The sequence below is a fragment of the Leopardus geoffroyi genome, chromosome D3 (genome assembly GCF_018350155.1).
Source record: "Leopardus geoffroyi isolate Oge1 chromosome D3, O.geoffroyi_Oge1_pat1.0, whole genome shotgun sequence".
NCBI lineage: Eukaryota > Metazoa > Chordata > Mammalia > Carnivora > Felidae > Leopardus > Leopardus geoffroyi.
This window is the reverse complement of record NC_059339.1, coordinates 82,507,065-82,521,623: the sequence shown is the minus strand read 5'-3', so window position 1 is coordinate 82,521,623 and position 14,559 is coordinate 82,507,065.

Below are 14,559 nucleotides of genomic sequence, written 5' to 3'. Positions count from 1 at the left end.
TAGATTCTGAGCAACCTCATTTAGCTAGACTCTCCTTTATTTAATTCCTCCCTGATTCTGGTGATAGGACAACTTAAATCCTGGTTTATGATTTTCTCTCCTGAGTTGCTCTCATGCATTTTTCTGTGTGGCAGATGGGAAGGGTGTGGACAAGATGAAAAGAGCTTTGAATGGGGCTGCTGACCAGACATCATTTTTCCGTTAGAGGTTCCATCATTTTTTGCTTACTTTAAGTATTTGTGCCTTTTTTTTTTTTAGTTTAGTGTGGCATTATCTTTGATAATTCTGTATGCTGTCAAGCTATCCTTCAAACTTTTTGCTATTTGTTTCAAGTGTATCACCTACTAATCTGGTTCGTGGATTTTCAGTTTTCTGACATAATAGTAAAAGGAATTCTCACCTGGAAAAGGATCACTATATGGTTCAATAATGATGAAATTACATTATGAAAAGTTTCACATGTACATATTTGTTTTATTAAATTAGATGGGCTTGTAACTGCTAATACATTCTGAATACAATATCTCAAAGAAATGTCTTGCCTTGAAGCTTTGAGCTGAGTATGTATAATTTTTTTGATCAGTTTGCACAACAGTTACATTGGGCGTATAATTTTGGATACTGGACTCCACTATAAATCAGAAAATAGTGAATATTCTGCTGGAACATTCGGGGCACCATGCAGCCCTTAATATGTCCCAGGAAAATTTGACAGGAGAGAAGAACACCGGATTTTGTTGAGTCTTATTTAAATTGATTTTATGCAAAAGCTCATGATTGGTTTTTTTTCTTCTAATTATTTGTTTAGATGATCTCAGTCAAGTTTATTACAACCAAAGCAATTGCATCAACAAAAATAAAATGATCGTGCTGATACAAATTTTGTTTCTTTGAGTGACCACATGATATTAAAAATGTTTTCAAGACACTCTTTGTCTCTGGTGACTTGTGAGGGTCTCCATTTTACATCATTCCTAACAAAAGTGAATTTTATTCAAAATAGACAAAAAGAGGGGTGCCTGGGTGGCTCAGTCGGTTAAGCGTCCGACTTTGGCTCAGGTCATGATCTCGCGGTTCGTGAGTTCAAGCCCCGCATCAGGCTCTGTGCTGACCACTCAGAGCCTGGAGCCTCTTTCAGATTCTGTGTCTTCCTCTCTCTCTGACCCTCCCCCGTTCATGCTCTGTCTCTCTCTGTCTCAAAAATAAATAAACGTTAAAAAATTTAAAAAACAAAATAGACAAAAAGTGAAAAGTGTTGTCATGACCCTCTCAGAATCATAAAATTGAGATAAATTGCAAAATTCTTTAGTTTCTTACTCAACATAACTTTCTAAATTGAAAACTCATTCTGAGCTTTGCAGGGAATTTCTCAGGTTCCCCAACAACGAAGAACTATGGTAACTGGCCATGCATTCACGTGCACAGCGCCCCTTGAGAGAAGAAGGACCCCCGCTGGAAAGGCCCATCACTGCCTGCAATACTGTATCTTGGCCCTTTTTATGTACTCTTTTTAAGTTTATTTATTTATTTTGAGAGAGAGAGAGAGAGAGCAGGGGAGGCACAGAGAGGGAGAGAGAGAATCCCAAGCAGGCTCTAGGCTGTCAGTGCAGAGCCCGATGTGGGGTTTGACCTCTCAAACCATGAGATCATGACCTGGGATGAAACCAGTAGTCCAATGCGTAAGGGACCGAGCCACCCAGGTGGCCCCTCGGCCCTTTTTAAACAATAACTGGCTTTTCCACAGGGGCGATTTCAACTTTCTGATTTTTATGAAGCTGGAATTTTGAACGCTGCTCTCCATTACCCAGTTTGGTGGTTTGATTTTAAGTATTAGCCTGTGAGTGCACCTGCGAATAACTATGATGCACGAGAATGACTAATGCAATTTGTTTAGGGGATGACTCCGATAGCTTTCAAGTCTCGCACGCAGAACAGACTGCAAGCCACACATCAGTTTACAAACCTTTAGCCTTGAGTTTGATGCTTCATTTATAACACTTGCTACTCTGCCAAATGGTACTGTGGCTCTGATCCAGATAACTGACTGGGGACCCTGCATAGGGCCGTGGATGTCTGGCTCACACAGAGACGATATCCAAAGCATTCAAAAGCAAAATCCAAAAGCAGTAGTCCAATGCCCGGTTCTGTCGGTGTTAATCAAGTGTTTCCTTGTTCACTGTTTCACATAATGTGCACAAAAGTTCTTACTGGGACATCAGAGCCATCTGATAGTCCTATTTTATTTGACTAGCTACTTCACGGACCCCTTCTCATTCAGCCAGTTAGCGCTACCTTCTAGTCCCAACTTAGAACATTAATCAGAATTTCTTATTCTCCTAGGGGCACCTGGCTGGCTCAGTCAGGAAGAATGTGTGACTCCTGATCTCAGGGTCATGAGTTCAAGCCCCGCATTGGGTGTAGAGATTACTTTTAAATAAATAAATAAATAAATAAATAAAATAAACTTACATGTTTTTTCTTACTCTCCTAAAGCCACCCAGAGCTATTCAAACTTATTACTAAAGCAAAGTTTATTTTTAGTCAATTTTCCTCATATCTTAGTCTGTCCTTCAATCGTCAGCTCTAGCAGAATTCCAAAGACAATTTGCAGTAAACATTTTATTGTTTTTAAATGTTTATTTATTTATTTTAAGCGAGAGAGTGAAAGAGAGGGAGAGAGAGAGAGAGATCACAGTGGGGGGCGTGGGGGCAGACACAAAAGGAGAGAGGATCCCAAGCAGGCTCTGCACTGTCAGCACAGAGCCGGATGCAGGGTTTGACTCTTCCCTCCAAGAGATCACTACTCGAGCCAAAATCAAGAGTCAAAGGCGTCACCAACAGAGCCACCCAGGCGCCTTGCATTGAACATTTTAAAGTCAAGGCCTTTTAATAAGTCTACTTATTCATCAAATTTCTCATCCTAAACTTTTGCAAAAGGAAGGGTTATCTCACGATTCTCAGAAAGAAGTGACGGAAACACAAAGTCACGGGCACTGGGCGTTTTGGCCTAAATCTGTACCTGGTACAAAACTGAACGACATACTTACCTCTGTTTACCTAGAATCAGAAAATGTTACTTAGATGTTCACTTAAATAACATTTTGATAACTTAACTGTGAGTACTTAATAAGAATTAAATTTCCACCCTTAATTTAAAATATCACACTCGGAATTTTCACTTTTGTAACTTCTATTAATTATCGACAATTCATTGAATACAAGATTTTTAATATTTAGCTCAGAAATTTTAAATAGTGCTCATAAATAGGGATATTAGATAAGAAGATGCATATAATTTCCCAAGCATAGAATTAAGGACCACAGTACTTTTAATCAGCATCTGCCTTTTTAGAAATAAGAGAAAAATATACCAATGTGCTTCTCATTGACCTGATCTTTCTCAGTCTATGAAAGCTTATCACACTTAGAATTCAGTAAAACATTTGTCTCTGAAAAGACTTGAGAACAATGCATCTTCTCCTTAGCGAAACGAATGATAGGTGGAAATGTCAGTTAAATGTCTTTTATTACTGTAATTAGAATTAATTCTCAACAATGAAACAGATTGTACACACACTAATGTAATTCTGTATTGATTTTCACTATTAGTTATGTTTCCTCTATTACAAGAATTGCTTTTAACTTTATTTGGATGAATATACCTAATGCAGGGTAACTAGGGCCTCCTAAAACAAATATCAGCAGATTAGCAAGCAAATGTAACCACTTTAAATTGAATTTATGTAATGGCACTTAACATTTTATTCATATAATACTTTATCCACGTGCATTAATTTAAAATTCCTACCATAAATCCTAAAATTACAAATTACCTTTAGCCTTAAAGGCAGAGATAAAAAGAAATATATTGCCTAATACCGATTATGGGACAGGAATAAAGTACACATACTCACACGCCTTATGTCAAACTTTCCACTAGTGGTTAAAAATAAATCAATTAAATAACAAGATTCTTTTCAGCTTCCAGGACACATGTTGTACCCCTAATCACCCAATCTAATGTGGTTCCTCAGACTCAGTCCTCTCAGTTTTGTCTAGACTCTCCTGCCACATATTAAACCTCACTTTGAATACAAACTTCTCGCTTGGTTTAAAATCCTAGGCAATTTAATCACGGTTGTGTCTCTTTCTTCCTCAATGGTGCTTTATGTTCTATGCAGGCCAGGACCATCCTCATACACTGGTTTTTAGTGAAACTGCAGGTAATTTCATGTTCTTAAACCAACATGTAAGTGAGTTTTTAACAACCCTAGTGTCTGAAATACCCATCAACAGGATGGCAGTAAGGTTATCTGAGCATGGTCATTACATCAAGTACTTTACTAATTCTATTTTTTTTAAATGTTTATTTGTTTTTGAGACAGAGAAAGAGAAGGAGAGAGAGGGCAGGAAAGGGGCAGAGAGAGGGGGAGACACAGAATGTGAAGCAGGCTCCAGGCTCTGAGCTGTCAGCACAGAGCCCGACGCGGGGCTCGAACTCACGGACCGTGAGATCATGACCTGAGCCGAAGTCAGACACTTAACCGACTGAGCCACTCGGGCGCCCCAATTTCTTAATTCTCTTTTTTATCACTTTCAGTTTCTACTTCGGTTTTGTCTTTATCCTCAGTGTTGATCCCGAGAGTTAGTGTCATTTTCGGAGAATTTGTCGTTTTTCCTGAATACGTGTGCTGCTTTTTTGCAACAAGAAGTTAAATTCCTAAGCTCCAGGGTTTGTTGTTGTTGTGGTTGTTTGTTTTGGTTTAAAAGAGTTCTCTTCTCCACAATGAACCTGATTCTTCTATTAAATCTTTGCAAGTGGTTATTTTATAATAAGAAATGGCTCTTAGTCCATTGTTTAATTCTGCTAGCGTTTTTCTTTTGCTAAAGTCTTAATTATATTTAACCGACACCACATTACTCATAAAGAATGAAATAACAACATAATGAATATACTGCACTTTTGCTTTGAGTCAGCAGGATGCTAACGTAATAAACTGATCATCTAATTCTATAAACACGTGTTTATAAGGTGACTTAAGCCACTTACGCACAAACTTATGTTGTTAGCACAATTAAGGATTTGGTGTTTTCCATTAGATGGGAACGGATTTGTCTGACTGAAGATGCCACTTTGCATTTGTATAAACAGCAGCGTATCTTCAGGGAATACAGCAAATTTCCACATGTTATATGAAGTGAAGTAAAATTTTATATTTTCTGTAGTTGATTTCTAATGTTACTTGTAAGAACAAGCTGCAGGTGAGTATGTCCTAATCATGTTGCTGAGCTACAATTTATAGAAAAAGCAACTTTCCAATGAGAGGACGTAGTCTACATAATAGTAAGAGAAAATGAACTTCAGCTCAGGAAAACTATTCCATCTTTAATTGAGGCATTGGCAGCTCAAAATATGCTGTGCTATTTAGGCTTATTCTTCCTTAATAATGTTTTATTAATCTTCGATTCTCGATTTTTATCACCTATAACAGAGAGTTGTACTTATTTGCAGACACGTGAATATTTGTTAAAATGAACAAAATGAAAATAGAAAAGTGTCTAAAAGTTTCAGAATAGGGCAATAATACGAATTATCTATATCAGATTGTTAAGGATCTTGAGTATCTTAAAATGTAGGTAAAAGCCACATCAACTTTTTCAAGCCCCACAATTATGCAAAACTTTACTGACAAATACTATTTATGGTAATAATATGGCACGGTATGGAAAACAATATTCTGATGTCAATTAATATGAGCTACATTTTGAACATCTTTTAAAGGGGAACAAATGCAAGTCACTGGCTGAGAAGGCCATCAGATAAAATGATATTTTCTGGCAGATCTCAATTTACTAGGTGACCAAAGGAATATGGGTTATCTTTTCTTGACTAATTTAGGTTGCAGCCAGTAATGAATCCCACAGGAATAATTTGGGTAAGAATACACTTTGCCTTCCTATTTTTTAATATAAAAGTAATGTAGAGTTATTATGGATAATAATGGATAAGCAAAAAAGGAAAAAAGAAAGGAGAAAGAGAAAGCGGGAGTGGGGGAGAAAGAGAAGAGCCACTAAATTCTCTACCATCGAGGAAATACGTGTGAGCTTCTTAGGATGCATCCTTCCCAATATTATCTGTGTATATGAAGATGTGCGCATTTGGGTACATAAGTCTGTCTTTAGTGTCCTGGTCAGACACAGCTCTGAACGCGCCTGTGGACTTCTGTGCTGCAGGGAATATGTCAGAGCTTTGTCAGACCCTCCTGTGAACATCGCCTTTCCTAGTTCTTTAAGGTTTTTTGGTGAGTCCCCTAGTAGTTCCAACTGGGAACACCACCCGAGGCAGCGGTGACGTTCAGCAAATTCCCACTGATTGTTTTTGACAAAAGTCCTAGGGCCACAGCTGATCACAACAAGGAAGTTCTGAGTCAGGTCAGCTAAGGCAAACCTTGATAATAGAGCTTTCCTGTGAGATGCCAGACGGGTCAAATGGTGACAATTATCTCGGGGTGGCGCTTTCAGAGGCTCCAAGCCCATTCTTCCCCTACTGGGGCGCTAGGCTGCTGGTTTTCACGGCCTCTGTGGCTGTGAGGCTGTTGCTTTTCAACGCTATCTCAGAAAGGGAGAAGGGCATGAGATAAAAATGAGTCAAAATGCCACAAAGCTCACTGTTCCAAAGAATTTCGGCAGTATTTCTAGAATAAAGGTTCCCCCTACTGTTAGTTTTCAAAGTTCAGAATGCATTGATTTTGAGGATTTTTGCCAGAGCTCACACTCTGGTCATGGAGGGATACATTTGCAGAGGTCCATACTCTGCCGTCCTTGAGAGGTTTCTTATCTCTCAGTATGATTTAAGGATGTGAAGTCGTCCTGACACCAAAACGTTTAAGAATGGAGGTCATAGATGAATACAGAGACGGCAAGGAAATTTTGTCCCCAGACAATCCTGGCAATACCATTTGGTGGCTGTTGTTCTCTTCTCTCAGCAAAATGATATGCTTCTTTTAACGTCCAATGCATCCACTGATTCAATAATAAAACTTGCAAATGCAAAGACACGTGAAAACACATCAAGGTACAACCCTCTCTAAATACATAAATAAAAAGACCGTTGCAATTTGATCTATTGCTTTGGATTATTTTTAGAGTACAGTACAGCATATTGATTTCCATTATGATTATCCAAAAAAGAACACTCATAAGTCCTGATATAAATAATAATCTAAAATAGATCTTATTTCATATTCTACTGTAAACTATCATTTCAACGAGGATTACTTTCAAAGACGAGTTGATTTGTTTACTTGAAAAAAACTCAGGAGAAACACTGAGGATTTGGCATAGATGCTAAAATTTAATTTGTTTGAATTCTGTGTATGCCATCGTTAAGTTCGGCATCAGTAGATACTGACAACAGTCCTTCATTATGTTATTGCAAATAACATTCCCTACTATGTATTCCTTCCATATATGAACATTTGTGTGAGAATATTTAAGCAAAACAGAACATGAAACTTAATACTAATATGGACTTTGATGCTCTTTTATCATGCACGTAAATACAAATTGTACCTAATGATTCATTCAGTAAAACATATTTGGTATAATATGTTATGTTCATATACAGTATCTTATCAACAAGAAAAATAAGTCTCTGATGTGATCTGAAATGAAGTATGACCCTGCATGTCTTTTAAAAGCTACTGTGACTATATTTTAAAACAAATTTAAGAACTATTGTGACCAGAACATATTGTGTTGAAAAAGAATCCATCTGACAAATCACTGGAACACAAACAAGAAATAAACACGTGTCTGGAGGAGGCAGCTCTCAGTAATGAGTTTCTGACAGTAGGGAGGCTTAATAGACTATTAATTACCAGGGTACGTGATGTCACAGCCCCTACTGAGAGGAGTTCCTGGCACTGTACCTTAATAATCATACCTGTGGACTCTGCGTATTCTCTGACATCATGACAACTGTAGCCACCACTTTTCCAATGAAGCCTTTCTCTGATGTGGCGGTGTTCACGGAGAACTTAGTGACACCAAAGGACTGAAGTCAGCTCCGATTCGCATAGCCTTCCTGAAGCAACTCCATTGGGATGGTCTCCAGAAACCAAAGATCTTGTATTTTAATATAAAGAGTAACATATAATACATGTATCCCATCTCCCCGGAGGCCTACTAGCATTCTTTTCTCAGACTTTGTCAGCTTTCAAGAGGAAATATGGTTTATCAGAACATGAAATAAATGGCATAGGAGGAGGCCACAGTGAAATCACTGGCATACCAGCTCAGGAAATCACAACAGAGGGTATCCTGGCCGAAAAATGTTTATAGCCATTGAAGCCTTGTCGTTCCTTTGTCCAGAGTATAGAATAGAGCCCTTAAGCTAGTTGACATTAGTTACAGTATATGCTAGACCTGAGAATATGGGGATAACATAACCAACTTATTAAAGTTGATTATATATACATATATACACATACATATATATGTATATACATATAGATATAATCTATATGTGTGTGTACATGCACACATTTATATATATAATTTTAAGGTAATTCTACAAAGCTTATAAGATTTATAAGATTTTAACACATATGCTGTTTTCAACAGAGTATGCATGTGCATTAATGTAACATCAAATTACTAGAGAAATTATTTTCTCAGTGTTGGCACAAGGTAAATTATATCTATATCCATATCTATATCTATATCTATATCCATATCTATATCTATATATGTATCCATATCTATATATAGATATGGCTAATTACATAACTGTAAGTGCAACTATATATAGTTATTTCGTTAAGGCCCAACCCAACATTTCACAAATATTACATCTATACATCTTGCCAAGGGGTTTAAGTCTTTCAAAGCACAATCTCATACTTAAGTATCTGTTAGGAAGCCAAGAAACCAGCCAGCAAGTGAATAAATCACCCAAATCCTCAAAAATAATACTAACAACCATCAAAGTGATAAGACTCTAAATAGATGACCAGGGAAACAACATTTAGACAAAAACATATAATCTATGTTAAGAAAAGCATGGTAAAGTTATTTCCTATAACTCAATAAAAATAGACAAAGAGTATAATGAATATTTTGTTAATGGAAAAGACTGGTCCATAAAAATAAAAATATTCAATACTAAAGGTATTCAAAAATTACAAATGAAAACTATTCCATAGTAATATGCTGTCTATTTTTTTAAATTTTATTTTAATAATTAGTGCTGGTGATGCTATCAGGAAAGAGACATTTTTTAATGTTATTTGGGAGCGTGTAAGTTGATACATTTCTTGAAAGAAGTTTGACTATGCCCATCAGAGGTCCATAAAGTATTATTACAATTTGATCTAGCAGTTCTATTTTTAGAAAGGTTCCTAATCAGAAAATGTATTAAGATAAATGTGAATAAGGGTTTTTCATGGTTTTAAAATAAAAAGAAATTTAGAAAGATATAGTCAGAAATATAGAATATGTTTCATGTATTTTGAAGTCACTTATGAGACTCTTAAATAATTTTAAAGATAATATAGATGCATATTTAAAATTGAAATATATTATGTTAAGTAATGGTGTAGATATATCATTGATTGAAAAGTGTTTTCAGTGAATGAAAATAGTAAATTTTATAAATACTTAAGTGTGTGTGTGTGTGTGTGTGTGTGGTTTTCTACATAAAAGCCCAGGAAATAGAGTTGTAGATCAAAATTTTCTCATTATCTTCTTGAGTGAAGACTCGAAGCAATGATTATAGTCTTTTTTTTTTAATTTGTTTGAATATTTTCTGAAAGGAAAATTAACTAATTACTTAATTAGATAAAAATTAGAAATAATTGAGATCAGTTCAGCTATCAGTTTATCATAATTAGATACCATGATCTTGTTAATAATTAGTCTTTGGATACAGTAAAGGATGATGATCTCAAAATGTTATAATAATTTGATTCCATTCTTTTTAATCTAAGTTACTTTATATTTCATTATTTATTCAAAAAGGCTTATTAAAATTTTCTATTACCTAGAATTTAAGGAGAGAATTTGATTTTACCCCTGTTTCTAGAAGAACATGTGAATGAGTATCTGCATATTTATTTTCTGCTGCTGTGTAGTAAGATATGACAAGTGTAGCAGCTTTAGACAATGCACATTTACCACCTCAGTTTCTGGGATTAGGAGTGTGAGCACAGCTTAACTGGCCCTTCCATTCAGGAGCTCATTAGGTTTCAACCACAATGTTGGCCAGAACTGTGATGTCCTCTGAGTCTTGGAATTCACTTCTAAAAACTGACGAGTTATTGGTGGAATTCAGTTCTTTGACGTAGTAGGACTGAGGCCTCAGTCCTGGAGATTGCTTGATATTCAACAACGGGGGACTCTCTTCTTAACATGTGAGTTTGCTTCTTCAAGGCCAATAGGAGCGAGTCTCTGTTGCTTCCTGCTTTTGATCCCAAGAGGTTCCATTAACTGATTAGGTCAGGAGTCCCCAAGCTAATCTCCCTTATCAGTTACCTTCAAGCCAATTAACTAGGGATTTTAATTATGTCTGTAAAATCCCTTCATTCTTGCCATATAACATTACCTAACCAAGAAAGTACCACATTATATTGGTTTGAAGCAAATCGTAGGTACTGCCTACACACCAGAAGAATCCAGTACAATATTATGACTCAATGGGGATTATCTCAGGGTATGTCGTAAAATACATATGGTACTTAAAAGACATTCATAAAATTCTCAGTGTTGTCCCCATCTGCTGAAATTGACTACTTGATATATTTTATCCACTAGTTTCTATAAAATTTCTATAAAAGTTCTCTGATATTTTAATAGAATCACAATATTTATGGAGTACTCTTGATGTAAAATTTTAAAACACCTTCAAAAGTCTCATAGCAACTTCATGAGTTATCTGTTTTTATTCACTTACACAAATGACTTAACTGACCACAGTGCAAAAACTTAAATGCTTCATTTAGGTATATGAAAAGTATTCGAGGAAACCGACATTGAGCTCCAATGTGTTTGGATGAAGCAACACCGTTATGATTCAAGATAATTATGGATGCCAAAAGACTATGCTACATTGCATTTGAACATCAATTATCTTTTATTTATAAATAATAAACTCTGTTAAATGTTACTTTACCACCGTATCTAAATTCCAGCTGATAGACATTAGTGAGAATCATAAAAGTTGGTTTTAGAAAGCTTCATGCCAAGGAAATTCAACCTTAGGAAAATTGTTTTACAAGTTAACAGAAGCCTTTTAGCTTCAACATACACCTGAAGTGGAGATTCTCATTTTATAAAAACTATCCATTTTCAGAACTTCAGGAGTAATTGATTTCAAATGCATTAAATTACGAAATGCATACTTTGTAACAAAAGCCCAAAAGTCATTGATAAAAGCACTCCTCAACCATTCAGTTTTTCATTATAAAGTGTTTAATTTGTGTCAAGCACACTATAAAGTACTAGAGATTCAGAGATGAAGGTTTCTGCTGCTAATAATTTGGATCAAGTCCTTTATTAGAACCAACTTTCACAAGGAAAACAATAAAACTGCAGGCAAATAGTCTTAATGACCTAAATGCATAGAAGGGCTGTCAGGATAATGGGAAACTGGTAGGACAAATTCTCAGGAAAGTCCTAAAGGAAGAGATGTAGGCAAAATCCTTGAGCATAAAAATGTTTTTGTCCTCTTAGCCCTGATAATTCAGCAAAGGTAGGTCTTGGTTCAGAAGTCTCATGGAGTGGGCAGAAAGAGAGTGATAATTTAACTCTACGATGGAAATTGTGTATGAACTCCTTGCCATATTAAGCTGAGGACTCAAAGGGCTTCCCTCTCCAGGTAACAGTTAGCTACATGTAATTCACTTTCATAATCCCTGCTCTCCACAAATCTCAAAGGAATTGGGGGATTTATTTTTTACCTGAGACTGAGTTAAGCAGAAGAAATAACCAAAATGACAAAATAATAGTAAAACCAATAACGAAATTTATTCATAATAGCCAACACAATATCGAAGAAAAGTTAGAGGACTGACACTCCCCTTACTTCAATTCTTACTAGGAAGCTACAGTTATTAAGATACTGTGGTATTGGTAAAAGAATAGACAAAGAAATAAATGGGATACAATAGAGATCCCAGAAACAGAGCCACATTAACATAGCCAACTAATCTTAGATAAAGGAAAACGCAATACAATAGAGCAGACATTTTTCCCATAAATCATGCGGAGCAACTGGGCAACCACATGCAAGAAAAAAAAACGAATCTAGACACTGACGTTACAGTCCTCACAAGACTAAATGTCAAATCAAAACTATAAAACTTCTAGAAAACAACATAAGAAAAAAGATCTTAACTGGGCATGATGATGACTTTTTAGATCTAACACCCACTACAGAACTAGAAAACAAATAATTGGTAAGCTAGACTTCATTAAAATTAAAGCTTTCTGTTCTTTGAAAGACAATGTCAAGAAGATGAGAAGATAAGAGACACATTGAGAGAGAATATTTGCAAAGAAAAAATCTGATAAAGGACAATTATTCAAAATACACAAAGAACTCCCAAAACTCAACAATTATGAAATGAGTAACCTGACTGAAGAATGAGATGAAGACCTGAACAGACCTCACCAAAGAAGATACAGTGATGACAAATGAGCACATGAAAAGATGTTCCACAAGATATATCATCAGGGAAATGGAAATTTTAAAAAATGATAGATCATTTCACACCTATATGATTGGCCAAAATCTAGAGCACTGACAACACAGTGTCATGGAAGAAATTCATTTATTAAGAAAATAGAGCAGGAGTGCCTGGGTGGCTTAGTTGGTTGAGCATCCAACTCTTGATTTTGGCTCAGGTCATGATCCCATGGTCATAGGATCGAACCCTGCATCAGACTGCATGCTGAGTCCCATTTGCACACTCTCTCTCTAAAATAATTTTTTAAAGAAATTAGACTATAATAAATAGCAAATACATTATCTTTAAGAGGTTTTGTGAGATATAAGGACTTGAAGACATCTGAATATTCATGGAAAATGTTTTACATAATAAACACAGTGCATTTCCTTCCAAGCTTTCCTTCTGCCTAGGAAACAATCTGTATTTCCACTCCCATTGCCCCATCTTACCTGTATGATGCCAGATTCTTTTCCAGGCCTTGATTAAATACTATTTATTCACAGAGAATTTACCTGAATCCAGATACTTGGTTGAGTTGCCACCTTCTACACACTTATGGCAACACATAGTTGTTTTTTTGTTGTAAAAGTTAATCACAACTTTTAGAATTATATGTATGCTTACTTATGGTAACAGGGCCCTCTTTTCTTCTTTTCTCTACCTTCCGATACAGTTTTTTTCTCACTTCACAAACTCTCCGGAGTCCCTTTAAGTCCTGACTGCCACAAAATCCCATGAAAGAGAGAGACAGCATGAGTGGGAGAGAGGGGCAGAGGGAGAGAGAGAAAGAATCGTAAGCAGGCTCCACACTCAGCACAGAGCCTGACTCGAGACTCAATCCCATGACCCTAGGACTGTGACCTGAGCGGAAATCAAGAGTTGGATGCTCAACTGACTGAGCCACCCACGCGCCCTCAGACTTGAGGCTGGGATAAGCTTCTCCTTGCTTCATGGCCTCATCTCCTTCAAATCTTTGCTTATATATTATCTTTACCACCTAGACATTCTGCATTCTTCCTATAGGAGAATCTACATGGGAATCTAAGTGTTAGTCAAAACAATACATGTTGCTCCCTACAAATTAGAATTCAGGAATTTGATCAGATAATTTTAATTGCGAATGGAATTAAACTAAGGTATCCATCCAGTTATTTTTATCTTTTGTGTTAATTGTACCTCCCCCCCCCCAAAAAAAACCCCTGGATGGTTATGTTAAACTGGACATTTTTTATGAAAACTGCTGAATTTTCTGAGTCTCATTGACATTAATTTTAGGGCAAAAAATGAGTTTCCAATTCTGCCTCAGAAAATAACTATCAAGGTTTGATTTAGAATGTCTGCTACCTGTACAGTCTAGTAAAGATTTTTAAATATGGCTATGACTTGAAACAGATAATATTGTTCTCAGTATACTTATACTGACAAATTCATAAGTCATTCTAAAATAGTCTGCATCAAATATCTGAATACAGAAAGCGCTCACTAATGCAACTTTCTTCTGTCATAATGCCCCTGATTCACCTCTCACTTTGTATATTTTATACTCCCCATTTTCAACAAATGGAAGTGAGCTTGATTAAACAGATTTATCAACCTAAAAGATACCTGGTAGTAGTCAATAGCAATGTTTTTCATTTTCTAGCCTACGTTCAAAACGCAAATGGTGTAATTTACTGGATAAACGTATAAAACGTGCTCCATATTTTGTGTTATGGCCTTAAAAGCTTTTTGAAAATAAATATTAATATTGAGTAAGCATTTCCTCCCTGTTTTAAGTAAAATTTATATTTAGGAACTTCACGGAATCAATTCATAGAAATGGAAGAACAGC